The sequence below is a fragment of the Astyanax mexicanus genome, chromosome 6 (genome assembly GCF_023375975.1).
Source record: "Astyanax mexicanus isolate ESR-SI-001 chromosome 6, AstMex3_surface, whole genome shotgun sequence".
Classification (NCBI taxonomy): Eukaryota; Metazoa; Chordata; class Actinopteri; order Characiformes; family Acestrorhamphidae; genus Astyanax; species Astyanax mexicanus.
In genome coordinates this window covers 13,693,414-13,711,790 of record NC_064413.1, presented here as the reverse complement: position 1 = coordinate 13,711,790, position 18,377 = coordinate 13,693,414, and the positions used below count along the sequence as shown (strand labels likewise).

The 18,377-nt window shown below is 46.3% G+C and overlaps 20 non-coding genes and 4 pseudogenes across 20 annotated transcripts; all 24 read left to right on the top strand.

Annotated features, from left to right (window-relative positions):
- The first annotated feature begins 320 nt into the window (after positions 1–320).
- On the top strand, positions 321–504 carry LOC125802601 (U2 spliceosomal RNA). Its single transcript, XR_007439708.1, has one exon. It is a non-coding gene; the product is annotated as a U2 spliceosomal RNA (small nuclear RNA).
- A 533-nt stretch (positions 505–1,037) lies between these two features.
- Positions 1,038–1,154, top strand: LOC125802726 (U5 spliceosomal RNA). The gene has a single exon (XR_007439776.1). It is a non-coding gene; the product is annotated as a U5 spliceosomal RNA (small nuclear RNA).
- A 461-nt stretch (positions 1,155–1,615) lies between these two features.
- LOC125802600 (U2 spliceosomal RNA) lies at positions 1,616–1,799 on the top strand. Its single transcript, XR_007439707.1, has one exon. It is a non-coding gene; the product is annotated as a U2 spliceosomal RNA (small nuclear RNA).
- Positions 1,800–2,333: 534 nt separating this feature from the next.
- LOC125802725 (U5 spliceosomal RNA) lies at positions 2,334–2,450 on the top strand. The gene has a single exon (XR_007439775.1). It is a non-coding gene; the product is annotated as a U5 spliceosomal RNA (small nuclear RNA).
- A 469-nt stretch (positions 2,451–2,919) lies between these two features.
- On the top strand, positions 2,920–3,103 carry LOC125802599 (U2 spliceosomal RNA). Its single transcript, XR_007439706.1, has one exon. It is a non-coding gene; the product is annotated as a U2 spliceosomal RNA (small nuclear RNA).
- A 534-nt stretch (positions 3,104–3,637) lies between these two features.
- Positions 3,638–3,754, top strand: LOC125802724 (U5 spliceosomal RNA). The gene has a single exon (XR_007439774.1). It is a non-coding gene; the product is annotated as a U5 spliceosomal RNA (small nuclear RNA).
- Positions 3,755–4,218: 464 nt separating this feature from the next.
- LOC125802598 (U2 spliceosomal RNA) lies at positions 4,219–4,402 on the top strand. The gene has a single exon (XR_007439705.1). It is a non-coding gene; the product is annotated as a U2 spliceosomal RNA (small nuclear RNA).
- A 532-nt stretch (positions 4,403–4,934) lies between these two features.
- Positions 4,935–5,051, top strand: LOC125802723 (U5 spliceosomal RNA). The gene has a single exon (XR_007439773.1). It is a non-coding gene; the product is annotated as a U5 spliceosomal RNA (small nuclear RNA).
- Positions 5,052–5,520: 469 nt separating this feature from the next.
- On the top strand, positions 5,521–5,704 carry LOC125802596 (U2 spliceosomal RNA). The gene has a single exon (XR_007439703.1). It is a non-coding gene; the product is annotated as a U2 spliceosomal RNA (small nuclear RNA).
- A 533-nt stretch (positions 5,705–6,237) lies between these two features.
- Positions 6,238–6,354, top strand: LOC125802722 (U5 spliceosomal RNA). Its single transcript, XR_007439772.1, has one exon. It is a non-coding gene; the product is annotated as a U5 spliceosomal RNA (small nuclear RNA).
- A 325-nt stretch (positions 6,355–6,679) lies between these two features.
- LOC125802553 (U2 spliceosomal RNA) lies at positions 6,680–6,870 on the top strand. Its single transcript, XR_007439680.1, has one exon. It is a non-coding gene; the product is annotated as a U2 spliceosomal RNA (small nuclear RNA).
- Positions 6,871–7,402: 532 nt separating this feature from the next.
- Positions 7,403–7,519, top strand: LOC125802721 (U5 spliceosomal RNA). The gene has a single exon (XR_007439771.1). It is a non-coding gene; the product is annotated as a U5 spliceosomal RNA (small nuclear RNA).
- A 461-nt stretch (positions 7,520–7,980) lies between these two features.
- LOC125802595 (U2 spliceosomal RNA) lies at positions 7,981–8,164 on the top strand. The gene has a single exon (XR_007439702.1). It is a non-coding gene; the product is annotated as a U2 spliceosomal RNA (small nuclear RNA).
- Positions 8,165–8,698: 534 nt separating this feature from the next.
- LOC125802720 (U5 spliceosomal RNA) lies at positions 8,699–8,815 on the top strand. The gene has a single exon (XR_007439770.1). It is a non-coding gene; the product is annotated as a U5 spliceosomal RNA (small nuclear RNA).
- A 490-nt stretch (positions 8,816–9,305) lies between these two features.
- Positions 9,306–9,476, top strand: LOC125802624 (U2 spliceosomal RNA; annotated as a pseudogene).
- Positions 9,477–10,009: 533 nt separating this feature from the next.
- On the top strand, positions 10,010–10,126 carry LOC125802718 (U5 spliceosomal RNA). Its single transcript, XR_007439768.1, has one exon. It is a non-coding gene; the product is annotated as a U5 spliceosomal RNA (small nuclear RNA).
- Positions 10,127–10,587: 461 nt separating this feature from the next.
- On the top strand, positions 10,588–10,771 carry LOC125802594 (U2 spliceosomal RNA). The gene has a single exon (XR_007439701.1). It is a non-coding gene; the product is annotated as a U2 spliceosomal RNA (small nuclear RNA).
- A 534-nt stretch (positions 10,772–11,305) lies between these two features.
- LOC125802717 (U5 spliceosomal RNA) lies at positions 11,306–11,422 on the top strand. The gene has a single exon (XR_007439767.1). It is a non-coding gene; the product is annotated as a U5 spliceosomal RNA (small nuclear RNA).
- Positions 11,423–11,878: 456 nt separating this feature from the next.
- LOC125802622 (U2 spliceosomal RNA) lies at positions 11,879–12,084 on the top strand (annotated as a pseudogene).
- A 533-nt stretch (positions 12,085–12,617) lies between these two features.
- On the top strand, positions 12,618–12,734 carry LOC125802716 (U5 spliceosomal RNA). The gene has a single exon (XR_007439766.1). It is a non-coding gene; the product is annotated as a U5 spliceosomal RNA (small nuclear RNA).
- Positions 12,735–13,225: 491 nt separating this feature from the next.
- On the top strand, positions 13,226–13,396 carry LOC125802625 (U2 spliceosomal RNA; annotated as a pseudogene).
- A 535-nt stretch (positions 13,397–13,931) lies between these two features.
- On the top strand, positions 13,932–14,048 carry LOC125802715 (U5 spliceosomal RNA). Its single transcript, XR_007439765.1, has one exon. It is a non-coding gene; the product is annotated as a U5 spliceosomal RNA (small nuclear RNA).
- A 463-nt stretch (positions 14,049–14,511) lies between these two features.
- On the top strand, positions 14,512–14,694 carry LOC125802592 (U2 spliceosomal RNA). The gene has a single exon (XR_007439699.1). It is a non-coding gene; the product is annotated as a U2 spliceosomal RNA (small nuclear RNA).
- Positions 14,695–15,040: 346 nt separating this feature from the next.
- On the top strand, positions 15,041–15,109 carry LOC125802676 (U2 spliceosomal RNA; annotated as a pseudogene).
- The last annotated feature ends 3,268 nt before the right edge of the window (positions 15,110–18,377 follow it).

The following is an 18,377-nucleotide window of genomic DNA, read 5'->3' as shown; positions in this document are numbered from 1 at the left end:
AAGAAAACAGTAAAAAAAAAAAAAAAAAGTTTGTAAGGAATAATGGTAAAAGACAGACCTCTTTGAACAATGGCTAGAGTAGGGTGACGTTAAATGGGTGGGACATCTGTTGGCTTCGCCGCTTAGTAGCTACATAGTAAAAAGAAGGGCCCCGCAACCAGGTGGCGATATTCGGGTTATCGCTTCTCGGCCTTTTGGCTAAGATCAGGCGAGATGTCCTCTTTTGGGGACGAACGGATACTGCTGCTTTTGCGGCCAATCCCCAGTGGGGAGCTGTTTTAAGGCAGCCCACTTGATTAATGCCATGGCTGGGAAGGCGACTAGCTCTGGATTAATCAAAAAAAAAAAAAATCTGTTCTTATCAGTTTAATATCTGATACGCCCTCTATATGAGGGCTACATATTAAATGGATTTTTAGAACAGGGAGCCAGAACAGGAGCTTGCTCCTTCTGCTCCACGCATCGACCTGGTATTGCAGTACCTCCAGGAGCGGTGCACCTTCCTTACAGCGGTGCAAAGAAAGAAGAAACGACTGGGTCGTTGGCTAAGTGCTCAAGAGGGCTGGAATTGATCGGGGGATGGTCAGTTCCTGTGATCTGTCTTGTTTTTTTTTCTGCTTGTGTTTTGAAGTGAACCCATGCATGCTTGTGTTGTTTTCTTCTTCTGTTTGTTTATTTATTTATTTAATTCTGTACTCGCTGGCAGGGGAGGGTCTTTTTCGCGCATTTTCCGTTTTCCCTCCGTTTTTGTTCTTTTTTTTTTTTTTTTTTTTTTTTTTTTTTTTAACTTTTTTTTTTTTTAACTCGATATGTTGTTTGGCTTGTCTCTTTGTGTTCTTTTGTGTCCCCTTCTGCTCTTTAGGCAAGGACGACCGTCCCGCTCAGGTGTGACGTCATCAGGACTCGTGCGTTTTAACTGGAGGAGAAGACAAAAAAGTTGAAGGTTGTCTTCCCTCTCAATCTGCCCTTGCTCCCTGCCTTCCTCCAGCTGCCTCGGCCCTTTCTGGACCTCGGAGGGGTTTGGTGGGTTACGGGTATAGCTCGGGTTTCTCTTCATTCACGTATAAATCTTTCGCCTTTTACTAAAGATTTCCGTGGAGGGGAACGTTGACGAGTATTGCTTATTTTTTGAAAGCTTTGCTTTTAGCGAAGCTGCTCATCTCAGTACCAAAGGAAAAAAAAAAAAAAAAAAAGACAGAGAGAGAGAGAGAATGAAAACATGAATGAATCAATAAATAATAATAATAATAATAATAATAATAATAAAAAAATAGACTATGAAGGAATGATGACAAAAGAAAACAGTAAAAAAAAAAAAAAAAAGTTTGTAAGGAATAATGGTAAAAGACAGACCTCTTTGAACAATGGCTAGAGTAGGGTGACGTTAAATGGGTGGGACATCTGTTGGCTTCGCCGCTTAGTAGCTACATAGTAAAAAGAAGGGCCCCGCAACCAGGTGGCGATATTCGGGTTATCGCTTCTCGGCCTTTTGGCTAAGATCAGGCGAGATGTCCTCTTTTGGGGACGAACGGATACTGCTGCTTTTGCGGCCAATCCCCAGTGGGGAGCTGTTTTAAGGCAGCCCACTTGATTAATGCCATGGCTGGGAAGGCGACTAGCTCTGGATTAATCAAAAAAAAAAAAAATCTGTTCTTATCAGTTTAATATCTGATACGCCCTCTATATGAGGGCTACATATTAAATGGATTTTTAGAACAGGGAGCCAGAACAGGAGCTTGCTCCTTCTGCTCCACGCATCGACCTGGTATTGCAGTACCTCCAGGAGCGGTGCACCTTCCTTACAGCGGTGCAAAGAAAGAAGAAACGACTGGGTCGTTGGCTAAGTGCTCAAGAGGGCTGGAATTGATCGGGGGATGGTCAGTTCCTGTGATCTGTCTTGTTTTTTTTTCTGCTTGTGTTTTGAAGTGAACCCATGCATGCTTGTGTTGTTTTCTTCTTCTGTTTGTTTATTTATTTATTTAATTCTGTACTCGCTGGCAGGGGAGGGTCTTTTTCGCGCGTTTTCCGTTTTCCCTCCGTTTTTGTTCTTTTTTTTTTTTTTTTTTTTTTTTTTTTTTTTAACTTTTTTTTTTTTTTAACTCGATATGTTGTTTGGCTTGTCTCTTTGTGTTCTTTTGTGTCCCCTTCTGCTCTTTAGGCAAGGACGACCGTCCCGCTCAGGTGTGACGTCATCAGGACTCGTGCGTTTTAACTGGAGGAGAAGACAAAAAAGTTGAAGGTTGTCTTCCCTCTCAATCTGCCCTTGCTCCCTGCCTTCCTCCAGCTGCCTCGGCCCTTTCTGGACCTCGGAGGGGTTTGGTGGGTTACGGGTATAGCTCGGGTTTCTCTTCATTCACGTATAAATCTTTCGCCTTTTACTAAAGATTTCCGTGGAGGGGAACGTTGACGAGTATTGCTTATTTTTTGAAAGCTTTGCTTTTAGCGAAGCTGCTCATCTCAGTACCAAAGGAAAAAAAAAAAAAAAAAAAAAGACAGAGAGAGAGAGAGAATGAAAACATGAATGAATCAATAAATAATAATAATAATAATAATAATAATAATAATAATAAAAAAATAGACTATGAAGGAATGATGACAAAAGAAAACAGTAAAAAAAAAAAAAAAAAGTTTGTAAGGAATAATGGTAAAAGACAGACCTCTTTGAACAATGGCTAGAGTAGGGTGACGTTAAATGGGTGGGACATCTGTTGGCTTCGCCGCTTAGTAGCTACATAGTAAAAAGAAGGGCCCCGCAACCAGGTGGCGATATTCGGGTTATCGCTTCTCGGCCTTTTGGCTAAGATCAGGCGAGATGTCCTCTTTTGGGGACGAACGGATACTGCTGCTTTTGCGGCCAATCCCCAGTGGGGAGCTGTTTTAAGGCAGCCCACTTGATTAATGCCATGGCTGGGAAGGCGACTAGCTCTGGATTAATCAAAAAAAAAAAAAATCTGTTCTTATCAGTTTAATATCTGATACGCCCTCTATATGAGGGCTACATATTAAATGGATTTTTAGAACAGGGAGCCAGAACAGGAGCTTGCTCCTTCTGCTCCACGCATCGACCTGGTATTGCAGTACCTCCAGGAGCGGTGCACCTTCCTTACAGCGGTGCAAAGAAAGAAGAAACGACTGGGTCGTTGGCTAAGTGCTCAAGAGGGCTGGAATTGATCGGGGGATGGTCAGTTCCTGTGATCTGTCTTGTTTTTTTTTCTGCTTGTGTTTTGAAGTGAACCCATGCATGCTTGTGTTGTTTTCTTCTTCTGTTTGTTTATTTATTTATTTAATTCTGTACTCGCTGGCAGGGGAGGGTCTTTTTCGCGCGTTTTCCGTTTTCCCTCCGTTTTTGTTCTTTTTTTTTTTTTTTTTTTTTTTTTTTTTTTTTAACTTTTTTTTTTTTTAACTCGATATGTTGTTTGGCTTGTCTCTTTGTGTTCTTTTGTGTCCCCTTCTGCTCTTTAGGCAAGGACGACCGTCCCGCTCAGGTGTGACGTCATCAGGACTCGTGCGTTTTAACTGGAGGAGAAGACAAAAAAGTTGAAGGTTGTCTTCCCTCTCAATCTGCCCTTGCTCCCTGCCTTCCTCCAGCTGCCTCGGCCCTTTCTGGACCTCGGAGGGGTTTGGTGGGTTACGGGTATAGCTCGGGTTTCTCTTCATTCACGTATAAATCTTTCGCCTTTTACTAAAGATTTCCGTGGAGGGGAACGTTGACGAGTATTGCTTATTTTTTGAAAGCTTTGCTTTTAGCGAAGCTGCTCATCTCAGTACCAAAGGAAAAAAAAAAAAAAAAAAAGACAGAGAGAGAGAGAGAATGAAAACATGAATGAATCAATAAATAATAATAATAATAATAATAATAATAATAATAAAAAAATAGACTATGAAGGAATGATGACAAAAGAAAACAGTAAAAAAAAAAAAAAAAAGTTTGTAAGGAATAATGGTAAAAGACAGACCTCTTTGAACAATGGCTAGAGTAGGGTGACGTTAAATGGGTGGGACATCTGTTGGCTTCGCCGCTTAGTAGCTACATAGTAAAAAGAAGGGCCCCGCAACCAGGTGGCGATATTCGGGTTATCGCTTCTCGGCCTTTTGGCTAAGATCAGGCGAGATGTCCTCTTTTGGGGACGAACGGATACTGCTGCTTTTGCGGCCAATCCCCAGTGGGGAGCTGTTTTAAGGCAGCCCACTTGATTAATGCCATGGCTGGGAAGGCGACTAGCTCTGGATTAATCAAAAAAAAAAAAAATCTGTTCTTATCAGTTTAATATCTGATACGCCCTCTATATGAGGGCTACATATTAAATGGATTTTTAGAACAGGGAGCCAGAACAGGAGCTTGCTCCTTCTGCTCCACGCATCGACCTGGTATTGCAGTACCTCCAGGAGCGGTGCACCTTCCTTACAGCGGTGCAAAGAAAGAAGAAACGACTGGGTCGTTGGCTAAGTGCTCAAGAGGGCTGGAATTGATCGGGGGATGGTCAGTTCCTGTGATCTGTCTTGTTTTTTTTTCTGCTTGTGTTTTGAAGTGAACCCATGCATGCTTGTGTTGTTTTCTTCTTCTGTTTGTTTATTTATTTATTTAATTCTGTACTCGCTGGCAGGGGAGGGTCTTTTTCGCGCGTTTTCCGTTTTCCCTCCGTTTTTGTTCTTTTTTTTTTTTTTTTTTTTTTTTTTTTTTAACTTTTTTTTTTTTTTAACTCGATATGTTGTTTGGCTTGTCTCTTTGTGTTCTTTTGTGTCCCCTTCTGCTCTTTAGGCAAGGACGACCGTCCCGCTCAGGTGTGACGTCATCAGGACTCGTGCGTTTTAACTGGAGGAGAAGACAAAAAAGTTGAAGGTTGTCTTCCCTCTCAATCTGCCCTTGCTCCCTGCCTTCCTCCAGCTGCCTCGGCCCTTTCTGGACCTCGGAGGGGTTTGGTGGGTTACGGGTATAGCTCGGGTTTCTCTTCATTCACGTATAAATCTTTCGCCTTTTACTAAAGATTTCCGTGGAGGGGAACGTTGACGAGTATTGCTTATTTTTTGAAAGCTTTGCTTTTAGCGAAGCTGCTCATCTCAGTACCAAAGGAAAAAAAAAAAAAAAAAAAGACAGAGAGAGAGAGAGAGAATGAAAACATGAATGAATCAATAAATAATAATAATAATAATAATAATAATAATAATAATAAAAAAATAGACTATGAAGGAATGATGACAAAAGAAAACAGTAAAAAAAAAAAAAAAAAGTTTGTAAGGAATAATGGTAAAAGACAGACCTCTTTGAACAATGGCTAGAGTAGGGTGACGTTAAATGGGTGGGACATCTGTTGGCTTCGCCGCTTAGTAGCTACATAGTAAAAAGAAGGGCCCCGCAACCAGGTGGCGATATTCGGGTTATCGCTTCTCGGCCTTTTGGCTAAGATCAGGCGAGATGTCCTCTTTTGGGGACGAACGGATACTGCTGCTTTTGCGGCCAATCCCCAGTGGGGAGCTGTTTTAAGGCAGCCCACTTGATTAATGCCATGGCTGGGAAGGCGACTAGCTCTGGATTAATCAAAAAAAAAAAAAATCTGTTCTTATCAGTTTAATATCTGATACGCCCTCTATATGAGGGCTACATATTAAATGGATTTTTAGAACAGGGAGCCAGAACAGGAGCTTGCTCCTTCTGCTCCACGCATCGACCTGGTATTGCAGTACCTCCAGGAGCGGTGCACCTTCCTTACAGCGGTGCAAAGAAAGAAGAAACGACTGGGTCGTTGGCTAAGTGCTCAAGAGGGCTGGAATTGATCGGGGGATGGTCAGTTCCTGTGATCTGTCTTGTTTTTTTTTCTGCTTGTGTTTTGAAGTGAACCCATGCATGCTTGTGTTGTTTTCTTCTTCTGTTTGTTTATTTATTTATTTAATTCTGTACTCGCTGGCAGGGGAGGGTCTTTTTCGCGCGTTTTCCGTTTTCCCTCCGTTTTTGTTCTTTTTTTTTTTTTTTTTTTTTTTTTTTTTTTTAACTTTTTTTTTTTTTAACTCGATATGTTGTTTGGCTTGTCTCTTTGTGTTCTTTTGTGTCCCCTTCTGCTCTTTAGGCAAGGACGACCGTCCCGCTCAGGTGTGACGTCATCAGGACTCGTGCGTTTTAACTGGAGGAGAAGACAAAAAAGTTGAAGGTTGTCTTCCCTCTCAATCTGCCCTTGCTCCCTGCCTTCCTCCAGCTGCCTCGGCCCTTTCTGGACCTCGGAGGGGTTTGGTGGGTTACGGGTATAGCTCGGGTTTCTCTTCATTCACGTATAAATCTTTCGCCTTTTACTAAAGATTTCCGTGGAGGGGAACGTTGACGAGTATTGCTTATTTTTTGAAAGCTTTGCTTTTAGCGAAGCTGCTCATCTCAGTACCAAAGGAAAAAAAAAAAAAAAAAAAGACAGAGAGAGAGAGAGAATGAAAACATGAATGAATCAATAAATAATAATAATAATAATAATAATAATAATAATAATAAAAAAATAGACTATGAAGGAATGATGACAAAAGAAAACAGTAAAAAAAAAAAAAAAAAGTTTGTAAGGAATAATGGTAAAAGACAGACCTCTTTGAACAATGGCTAGAGTAGGGTGACGTTAAATGGGTGGGACATCTGTTGGCTTCGCCGCTTAGTAGCTACATAGTAAAAAGAAGGGCCCCGCAACCAGGTGGCGATATTCGGGTTATCGCTTCTCGGCCTTTTGGCTAAGATCAAGTGTAGTATCTGTTCTTATCAGTTTAATATCTGATACGCCCTCTATATGAGGGCTACATATTAAATGGATTTTTAGAACAGGGAGCCAGAACAGGAGCTTGCTCCTTCTGCTCCACGCATCGACCTGGTATTGCAGTACCTCCAGGAGCGGTGCACCTTCCTTACAGCGGTGCAAAGAAAGAAGAAACGACTGGGTCGTTGGCTAAGTGCTCAAGAGGGCTGGAATTGATCGGGGGATGGTCAGTTCCTGTGATCTGTCTTGTTTTTTTTTCTGCTTGTGTTTTGAAGTGAACCCATGCATGCTTGTGTTGTTTTCTTCTTCTGTTTGTTTATTTATTTATTTAATTCTGTACTCGCTGGCAGGGGAGGGTCTTTTTCGCGCGTTTTCCGTTTTCCCTCCGTTTTTGTTCTTTTTTTTTTTTTTTTTTTTTTTTTTTTTTTAACTTTTTTTTTTTTTAACTCGATATGTTGTTTGGCTTGTCTCTTTGTGTTCTTTTGTGTCCCCTTCTGCTCTTTAGGCAAGGACGACCGTCCCGCTCAGGTGTGACGTCATCAGGACTCGTGCGTTTTAACTGGAGGAGAAGACAAAAAAGTTGAAGGTTGTCTTCCCTCTCAATCTGCCCTTGCTCCCTGCCTTCCTCCAGCTGCCTCGGCCCTTTCTGGACCTCGGAGGGGTTTGGTGGGTTACGGGTATAGCTCGGGTTTCTCTTCATTCACGTATAAATCTTTCGCCTTTTACTAAAGATTTCCGTGGAGGGGAACGTTGACGAGTATTGCTTATTTTTTGAAAGCTTTGCTTTTAGCGAAGCTGCTCATCTCAGTACCAAAGGAAAAAAAAAAAAAAAAAAAGACAGAGAGAGAGAGAGAATGAAAACATGAATGAATCAATAAATAATAATAATAATAATAATAATAATAATAAAAAAATAGACTATGAAGGAATGATGACAAAAGAAAACAGTAAAAAAAAAAAAAAAAAGTTTGTAAGGAATAATGGTAAAAGACAGACCTCTTTGAACAATGGCTAGAGTAGGGTGACGTTAAATGGGTGGGACATCTGTTGGCTTCGCCGCTTAGTAGCTACATAGTAAAAAGAAGGGCCCCGCAACCAGGTGGCGATATTCGGGTTATCGCTTCTCGGCCTTTTGGCTAAGATCAGGCGAGATGTCCTCTTTTGGGGACGAACGGATACTGCTGCTTTTGCGGCCAATCCCCAGTGGGGAGCTGTTTTAAGGCAGCCCGCTTGATTAATGCCATGGCTGGGAAGGCGACTAGCTCTGGATTAATCAAAAAAAAAAAAAATCTGTTCTTATCAGTTTAATATCTGATACGCCCTCTATATGAGGGCTACATATTAAATGGATTTTTAGAACAGGGAGCCAGAACAGGAGCTTGCTCCTTCTGCTCCACGCATCGACCTGGTATTGCAGTACCTCCAGGAGCGGTGCACCTTCCTTACAGCGGTGCAAAGAAAGAAGAAACGACTGGGTCGTTGGCTAAGTGCTCAAGAGGGCTGGAATTGATCGGGGGATGGTCAGTTCCTGTGATCTGTCTTGTTTTTTTTTCTGCTTGTGTTTTGAAGTGAACCCATGCATGCTTGTGTTGTTTTCTTCTTCTGTTTGTTTATTTATTTATTTAATTCTGTACTCGCTGGCAGGGGAGGGTCTTTTTCGCACGTTTTCCGTTTTCCCTCCGTTTTTGTTCTTTTTTTTTTTTTTTTTTTTTTTTTTTTTTTTAACTTTTTTTTTTTTTTAACTCGATATGTTGTTTGGCTTGTCTCTTTGTGTTCTTTTGTGTCCCCTTCTGCTCTTTAGGCAAGGACGACCGTCCCGCTCAGGTGTGACGTCATCAGGACTCGTGCGTTTTAACTGGAGGAGAAGACAAAAAAGTTGAAGGTTGTCTTCCCTCTCAATCTGCCCTTGCTCCCTGCCTTCCTCCAGCTGCCTCGGCCCTTTCTGGACCTCGGAGGGGTTTGGTGGGTTACGGGTATAGCTCGGGTTTCTCTTCATTCACGTATAAATCTTTCGCCTTTTACTAAAGATTTCCGTGGAGGGGAACGTTGACGAGTATTGCTTATTTTTTGAAAGCTTTGCTTTTAGCGAAGCTGCTCATCTCAGTACCAAAGGAAAAAAAAAAAAAAAAAAAGACAGAGAGAGAGAATGAAAACATGAATGAATCAATAAATAATAATAATAATAATAATAATAATAATAAAAAAATAGACTATGAAGGAATGATGACAAAAGAAAACAGTAAAAAAAAAAAAAAAAAGTTTGTAAGGAATAATGGTAAAAGACAGACCTCTTTGAACAATGGCTAGAGTAGGGTGACGTTAAATGGGTGGGACATCTGTTGGCTTCGCCGCTTAGTAGCTACATAGTAAAAAGAAGGGCCCCGCAACCAGGTGGCGATATTCGGGTTATCGCTTCTCGGCCTTTTGGCTAAGATCAGGCGAGATGTCCTCTTTTGGGGACGGCAGATACTGCTGCTTTTGCGGCTAATCCCCAGTGGGGAGCTGTTTTTGGGCAGCACACTTGATTAATGCCATGGCTGGGAAGGCGACTAGCACTGGATTAATCAAAAAAAAAAAAAAAAAAAAAAAAAAAAAAAAAAATCTGTTCTTATCAGTTTAATATCTGATACGCCCTCTATATGAGGGCTACATATTAAATGGATTTTTAGAACAGGGAGCCAGAACAGGAGCTTGCTCCTTCTGCTCCACGCATCGACCTGGTATTGCAGTACCTCCAGGAGCGGTGCACCTTCCTTACAGCGGTGCAAAGAAAGAAGAAACGACTGGGTCGTTGGCTAAGTGCTCAAGAGGGCTGGAATTGATCGGGGGATGGTCAGTTCCTGTGATCTGTCTTGTTTTTTTTTCTGCTTGTGTTTTGAAGTGAACCCATGCATGCTTGTGTTGTTTTCTTCTTCTGTTTGTTTATTTATTTATTTAATTCTGTACTCGCTGGCAGGGGAGGGTCTTTTTCGCGCGTTTTCCGTTTTCCCTCCGTTTTTGTTCTTTTTTTTTTTTTTTTTTTTTTTTTTTTTTTTAACTTTTTTTTTTTTTAACTCGATATGTTGTTTGGCTTGTCTCTTTGTGTTCTTTTGTGTCCCCTTCTGCTCTTTAGGCAAGGACGACCGTCCCGCTCAGGTGTGACGTCATCAGGACTCGTGCGTTTTAACTGGAGGAGAAGACAAAAAAGTTGAAGGTTGTCTTCCCTCTCAATCTGCCCTTGCTCCCTGCCTTCCTCCAGCTGCCTCGGCCCTTTCTGGACCTCGGAGGGGTTTGGTGGGTTACGGGTATAGCTCGGGTTTCTCTTCATTCACGTATAAATCTTTCGCCTTTTACTAAAGATTTCCGTGGAGGGGAACGTTGACGAGTATTGCTTATTTTTTGAAAGCTTTGCTTTTAGCGAAGCTGCTCATCTCAGTACCAAAGGAAAAAAAAAAAAAAAAAAAGACAGAGAGAGAGAGAGAATGAAAACATGAATGAATCAATAAATAATAATAATAATAATAATAATAATAATAAAAAAATAGACTATGAAGGAATGATGACAAAAGAAAACAGTAAAAAAAAAAAAAAAAAGTTTGTAAGGAATAATGGTAAAAGACAGACCTCTTTGAACAATGGCTAGAGTAGGGTGACGTTAAATGGGTGGGACATCTGTTGGCTTCGCCGCTTAGTAGCTACATAGTAAAAAGAAGGGCCCCGCAACCAGGTGGCGATATTCGGGTTATCGCTTCTCGGCCTTTTGGCTAAGATCAGGCGAGATGTCCTCTTTTGGGGACGAACGGATACTGCTGCTTTTGCGGCCAATCCCCAGTGGGGAGCTGTTTTAAGGCAGCCCGCTTGATTAATGCCATGGCTGGGAAGGCGACTAGCTCTGGATTAATCAAAAAAAAAAAAAATCTGTTCTTATCAGTTTAATATCTGATACGCCCTCTATATGAGGGCTACATATTAAATGGATTTTTAGAACAGGGAGCCAGAACAGGAGCTTGCTCCTTCTGCTCCACGCATCGACCTGGTATTGCAGTACCTCCAGGAGCGGTGCACCTTCCTTACAGCGGTGCAAAGAAAGAAGAAACGACTGGGTCGTTGGCTAAGTGCTCAAGAGGGCTGGAATTGATCGGGGGATGGTCAGTTCCTGTGATCTGTCTTGTTTTTTTTTCTGCTTGTGTTTTGAAGTGAACCCATGCATGCTTGTGTTGTTTTCTTCTTCTGTTTGTTTATTTATTTATTTAATTCTGTACTCGCTGGCAGGGGAGGGTCTTTTTCGCACGTTTTCCGTTTTCCCTCCGTTTTTGTTCTTTTTTTTTTTTTTTTTTTTTTTTTTTTTTTTAACTTTTTTTTTTTTTTAACTCGATATGTTGTTTGGCTTGTCTCTTTGTGTTCTTTTGTGTCCCCTTCTGCTCTTTAGGCAAGGACGACCGTCCCGCTCAGGTGTGACGTCATCAGGACTCGTGCGTTTTAACTGGAGGAGAAGACAAAAAAGTTGAAGGTTGTCTTCCCTCTCAATCTGCCCTTGCTCCCTGCCTTCCTCCAGCTGCCTCGGCCCTTTCTGGACCTCGGAGGGGTTTGGTGGGTTACGGGTATAGCTCGGGTTTCTCTTCATTCACGTATAAATCTTTCGCCTTTTACTAAAGATTTCCGTGGAGGGGAACGTTGACGAGTATTGCTTATTTTTTGAAAGCTTTGCTTTTAGCGAAGCTGCTCATCTCAGTACCAAAGGAAAAAAAAAAAAAAAAAAAGACAGAGAGAGAGAATGAAAACATGAATGAATCAATAAATAATAATAATAATAATAATAATAATAATAAAAAAATAGACTATGAAGGAATGATGACAAAAGAAAACAGTAAAAAAAAAAAAAAAAAGTTTGTAAGGAATAATGGTAAAAGACAGACCTCTTTGAACAATGGCTAGAGTAGGGTGACGTTAAATGGGTGGGACATCTGTTGGCTTCGCCGCTTAGTAGCTACATAGTAAAAAGAAGGGCCCCGCAACCAGGTGGCGATATTCGGGTTATCGCTTCTCGGCCTTTTGGCTAAGATCAGGCGAGATGTCCTCTTTTGGGGACGGCAGATACTGCTGCTTTTGCGGCTAATCCCCAGTGGGGAGCTGTTTTTGGGCAGCACACTTGATTAATGCCATGGCTGGGAAGGCGACTAGCACTGGATTAATCAAAAAAAAAAAAAAAAAAAAAAAAAAAAAAAAAAAATCTGTTCTTATCAGTTTAATATCTGATACGCCCTCTATATGAGGGCTACATATTAAATGGATTTTTAGAACAGGGAGCCAGAACAGGAGCTTGCTCCTTCTGCTCCACGCATCGACCTGGTATTGCAGTACCTCCAGGAGCGGTGCACCTTCCTTACAGCGGTGCAAAGAAAGAAGAAACGACTGGGTCGTTGGCTAAGTGCTCAAGAGGGCTGGAATTGATCGGGGGATGGTCAGTTCCTGTGATCTGTCTTGTTTTTTTTTCTGCTTGTGTTTTGAAGTGAACCCATGCATGCTTGTGTTGTTTTCTTCTTCTGTTTGTTTATTTATTTATTTAATTCTGTACTCGCTGGCAGGGGAGGGTCTTTTTCGCGCGTTTTCCGTTTTCCCTCCGTTTTTGTTCTTTTTTTTTTTTTTTTTTTTTTTTTTTTTTTTAACTTTTTTTTTTTTTAACTCGATATGTTGTTTGGCTTGTCTCTTTGTGTTCTTTTGTGTCCCCTTCTGCTCTTTAGGCAAGGACGACCGTCCCGCTCAGGTGTGACGTCATCAGGACTCGTGCGTTTTAACTGGAGGAGAAGACAAAAAAGTTGAAGGTTGTCTTCCCTCTCAATCTGCCCTTGCTCCCTGCCTTCCTCCAGCTGCCTCGGCCCTTTCTGGACCTCGGAGGGGTTTGGTGGGTTACGGGTATAGCTCGGGTTTCTCTTCATTCACGTATAAATCTTTCGCCTTTTACTAAAGATTTCCGTGGAGGGGAACGTTGACGAGTATTGCTTATTTTTTGAAAGCTTTGCTTTTAGCGAAGCTGCTCATCTCAGTACCAAAGGAAAAAAAAAAAAAAAAAAGACAGAGAGAGAGAGAGAATGAAAACATGAATGAATCAATAAATAATAATAATAATAATAATAATAATAATAATAAAAAAATAGACTATGAAGGAATGATGACAAAAGAAAACAGTAAAAAAAAAAAAAAAAAGTTTGTAAGGAATAATGGTAAAAGACAGACCTCTTTGAACAATGGCTAGAGTAGGGTGACGTTAAATGGGTGGGACATCTGTTGGCTTCGCCGCTTAGTAGCTACATAGTAAAAAGAAGGGCCCCGCAACCAGGTGGCGATATTCGGGTTATCGCTTCTCGGCCTTTTGGCTAAGATCAGGCGAGATGTCCTCTTTTGGGGACGAACGGATACTGCTGCATTTGCAGCCAATCCCCAGTGGGGAGCTGTTTTAAGGCAGCCCACTTGATTAATGCCATGGCTGGGAAGGCGACTAGCTCTGGATTAATCAAAAAAAAAAAAAAAAAAAAAAAAAAAAATCTGTTCTTATCAGTTTAATATCTGATACGCCCTCTATATGAGGGCTACATATTAAATGGATTTTTAGAACAGGGAGCCAGAACAGGAGCTTGCTCCTTCTGCTCCACGCATCGACCTGGTATTGCAGTACCTCCAGGAGCGGTGCACCTTCCTTACAGCGGTGCAAAGAAAGAAGAAACGACTGGGTCGTTGGCTAAGTGCTCAAGAGGGCTGGAATTGATCGGGGGATGGTCAGTTCCTGTGATCTGTCTTGTTTTTTTTTCTGCTTGTGTTTTGAAGTGAACCCATGCATGCTTGTGTTGTTTTCTTCTTCTGTTTGTTTATTTATTTATTTAATTCTGTACTCGCTGGCAGGGGAGGGTCTTTTTCGCGCGTTTTCCGTTTTCCCTCCGTTTTTGTTCTTTTTTTTTTTTTTTTTTTTTTTTTTTTTTTTTAACTTTTTTTTTTTTTTAACTCGATATGTTGTTTGGCTTGTCTCTTTGTGTTCTTTTGTGTCCCCTTCTGCTCTTTAGGCAAGGACGACCGTCCCGCTCAGGTGTGACGTCATCAGGACTCGTGCGTTTTAACTGGAGGAGAAGACAAAAAAGTTGAAGGTTGTCTTCCCTCTCAATCTGCCCTTGCTCCCTGCCTTCCTCCAGCTGCCTCGGCCCTTTCTGGACCTCGGAGGGGTTTGGTGGGTTACGGGTATAGCTCGGGTTTCTCTTCATTCACGTATAAATCTTTCGCCTTTTACTAAAGATTTCCGTGGAGGGGAACGTTGACGAGTATTGCTTATTTTTTGAAAGCTTTGCTTTTAGCGAAGCTGCTCATCTCAGTACCAAAGGAAAAAAAAAAAAAAAAAAAAAGACAGAGAGAGAGAGAGAATGAAAACATGAATGAATCAATAAATAATAATAATAATAATAATAATAATAATAAAAAAATAGACTATGAAGGAATGATGACAAAAGAAAACAGTAAAAAAAAAAAAAAAAAGTTTGTAAGGAATAATGGTAAAAGACAGACCTCTTTGAACAATGGCTAGAGTAGGGTGACGTTAAATGGGTGGGACATCTGTTGGCTTCGCCGCTTAGTAGCTACATAGTAAAAAGAAGGGCCCCGCAACCAGGTGGCGATATTCGGGTTATCGCTTCTCTGCCTTTTGGCTAAGATCAGGCGAGATGTCCTCTTTTGGGGACGAACGGATACTGCTGCTTTTGCGGCCAATCCCCAGTGGGGAGCTGTTTTAAGGCAGCCCACTTGATTAATGCCATGGCTGGGAAGGCGACTAGCTCTGGATTAATCAAAAAAAAAAAAATCTGTTCTTATCAGTTTAATATCTGATACGCCCTCTATATGAGGGCTACATATTAAATGGATTTTTAGAACAGGGAGCCAGAACAGGAGCTTGCTCCTTCTGCTCCACGCATCGACCTGGTATTGCAGTACCTCCAGGAGCGGTGCACCTTCCTTACAGCGGTGCAAAGAAAGAAGAAACGACTGGGTCGTTGGCTAAGTGCTCAAGAGGGCTGGAATTGATCGGGGGATGGTCAGTTCCTGTGATCTGTCTTGTTTTTTTTTCTGCTTGTGTTTTGAAGTGAACCCAATAAAAAAATAGACTATGAAGGAATGATGACAAAAGAAAACAGTAAAAAAAAAAAAAAAAAGTTTGTAAGGAATAATGGTAAAAGACAGACCTCTTTGAACAATGGCTAGAGTAGGGTGACGTTAAATGGGTGGGACATCTGTTGGCTTCGCCGCTTAGTAGCTACATAGTAAAAAGAAGGGCCCCGCAACCAGGTGGCGATATTCGGGTTATCGCTTCTCGGCCTTTTGGCTAAGATCAAGTGTAGTATCTGTCTTTTTAAAGACGGGCTGCACTTGCTGAAAGAGCAGGATGGCAGAGGAGGCGACCATGCCGGCCCGAGTGGTGCGGCTTAAGAACACCGTCAGGGTGGAACTGGCTAAGGACGCCCCTCAGGACGTGAGGGACCGGTTTGGCTGGGATTGGCTGGTGCTGAGGGTCCTGCAGGGACTTCTGGGCATCGAAAAGAACAAAATTTTCTGCCTGCAGGACTTCTCTGGCGCCGGCTTTCTGGATGTGACCCTCTTCACGTACCTGGACTGCTCGGCCTTCTACGAGGGGTGCAGCCGACTGCGAGACCACGACCTGCTGCGGGGCATCACCTTCTCCCCGCTCTTCGCCCTGGAAGAGGTGCCTATCACCGTCCACCTCTACAACCCGTACGTGGAGGACGGGATCATCCGCGCCTTCCTGGCCAGGTACTGCAGCGCCGTGTCAATGGGAGAGCGACTTCGGGGAAGGTACGGCATTTGGAACGGGAAGCGGCGGTTCCAGGTCCGGCTCCGGGCGGATCCGGCAGCCCCGGGGGCTTTCCTGCACCCCCCGGGGAGCTTTGCCATCGGGCCCCACCGCGGCTTCCTCCACTACCCGGGGCAGCCTCTGTACTGCCGTCGATGTGGAGGCCTGGGCCACGCCAAGGAGGCGTGCCCGGGACTGCGCTGCCGCTTCTGTGGGAAGGACGGCCACACCGCGGCGGACTGCGAGGCACCTAAGGCCTGCAGCATCTGCGGGAGCGACCAGCACCTCTTCCGGGGCTGCCCGCAGCGGACGGCGCCAACGGCCGGCAGTACCGAAGACCGCCCGGGACCCAGCAAGGCTGCCGGCGTTCTAGCCGGCCCCCCACCCGGCCCGGCGGCCGGTCCGGCAGAGCCGGCAGAGGATGCGGCGGGTCCTTCCGACCCTCCGCCGCGCCGGGACTCGCCTGCAGCCAGCACTCCGGTCCCGGCTCCCCGCCCGCCACCCGAGACTGGCCGAGCGGCCCTGGAGGGCCCGGCCACGGGAGATCCGGCGGCCCAGCCCGGCCCGGAGGACACCGCCGACGAGCCCGCCCTGGGAGCGCACCCTGACTCCGGGGTCTGGACCCCCCTCAATTGGGCCGAGGCCCTGGAGGCCCTCGACCTCCCCAGTGCCCGGCAGCCTGTGGACTGGGCGGAGGACGGCATCCCCGACAGCATGGAGGACATGGACTCGGGACCGTCACCGGGCCCTTCCAGGGTCCGGCCCGCCGGGGACGCGGGGGGCGACCGGGACAGGGAGTCCAAACGCCCTCGCAGCTCGGTGGGGAGTGAGTTCGACCTCCTCTCCGTGGAGCTCTCCGGGGCTGGGGACACCCAGCCGCCAGGGACGGGGACCCAGCCCCCGGCCACCGCGGCCTCCCGGGACATGGAACTTTCGCCCTTGCTTCTGAGCGCGGACGAGAGCAGCCAGGGAGATGAACACGGGGGGGAAGACTGGACAAGGGTGATGCCCAAGCGGCCCGGGAGGGGGAGGGCGAGAGCTCGCGATTCTGATGGAGGGACGGGTTAGGGAGTGCCCTCTAGGGGCCCTCGGAGGGAGGGTAGGTGGGAGGTGGGTTTGGTGCACGGCGGAGGGGTGGGGGGTGAGTGGTTGGGAGGGAGGTGAGTGTTGTGGGGAGTGGGGGTGGCGGGGGCGGGGTGTGATCCCTAGTCGGGAGGGCCAGCAAGGGGCGGGGTTAGGTGGTCTTTTTCTCCCCTCCCCATGGCGGATCTGAAGGTAGGTACCCTCAATGTTCGGGGGCTGAAGAATGGGGACAAGCGGAGGGCAGTGTTTGGGAGCCTGCGGGACACTAAACTCGATCTTGTTTTCCTGCAGGAGTGCCACATTGACTCGGAGGACACCCGGCGGCGTTTCGGGGAGGACTGGCAGTGGGGGCCCTCGGCATGGAGCGCGGGGACTGGGAGAGGGGACGGGGTAGGTCTCCTTTTCCGCTCCCACGACTTCGCTGTGACGGCGGTCCTGAGTGTGGTGCCGGGGAGGGTGATATGCACCGATGGTACGTGGAGGGGGCTGAGGTTCCGGGCTGTAGGGGTGTATGCCCCCAGCAGGATAGGGGAGCGCCGGGGGTTTTTCGGAGCTCTGGCACCGCTGCTCTGTACCGGCCGGGTGCTGGTGGTGGGGGGAGACTTCAACGTCGACCCCGACACGTGCCCGGGGGGGGAGCTGGCCCGGGTGATGGCAGGTGCGCAGATGGTAGACGCGTATAGGTCGGTCGAGCCGCACGCAAAGGGTAACTCCTGGAGGAACTCCAGGGGGGACGCTTCGAGGCTCGACCACCTGTACGTGGGAGAGGGGACGGAAGTGCGGCACTGTACGGTGTCGCCGTTCTGGGCCTCCGACCACTGCCTGGTCAGCATGGAGGTGAGGACAGCGGGGCTCCGGACGGGTAGGGGCCTGTGGAGGATGAACACATCTTTCCTCGCAGACCCTGCCTTCCGGGCCGTCTTCCGACAGCTGTACCGGGGCTGGAGGCAACTCCGGGGGCGGTACGGGACGCAGGGGGAGTGGTGGGAGGACACCAAGCGCAGGGTTGCCACCCTTTGCCGGTGGTGGGGGAGGGAGAAAGCGAGGCGTAGGAGGGAGTGGCTCGCCTCCTGGTCGGACGCCCTGTCCGCGGCCTGGCGCGGAGGCGACCAGACCCGGATCAGGGAGGCCAGTGAGGTCCTCAGGGCGTACCATCAGGCCGCGGCCCGCCGACACTGCGCTTTCGTGCGGGGGCAGAGGCTGGAGCTGGACGAGCGTCCGACCCGCTTCTTTTTCGGCTCCGTGCGGGAGCGCAGGGGCCGGCAGTATGTCGAGGGGTTTAGGGACGGAGACCGGCTGGTCACCTCGGTCGAGGGGATGCTCGGCTTGGCGCGTTCCTTTTACGGGGACCTCTTTGGACGGGGGTCGATGGGAGAGGACCACGCGGCGCCGTTTCTCGACGGCGTCCGGGACCGTCTGCCGGAAGCGGAGAGGCGGGAGCTGGAAGCCCCCATCGCTCTGGAGGAGATGGAGAGCGCCATGCGCTCCCTGAACACCGGGGTGGCCCCCGGAGGGGACGGCCTCCCGGCGGAGTTCTACAGGTCCTTCTGGCCGTTGGTCGGACCGGACCTGGCGGAGGTCTACCGGGAGGCCGGTGGTCTGGGCCACTTGCACGGGTCTGCCCTCACGGGGCACATCGCGCTACTGCCGAAGAAGGGCGATCGGGCCTCGCTGTCCAATTGGCGGCCCATCACTCTCCTTACGGCGGATTATAAGATCCTGGCGAAGGTATGGGTCCTGAGGCTTAG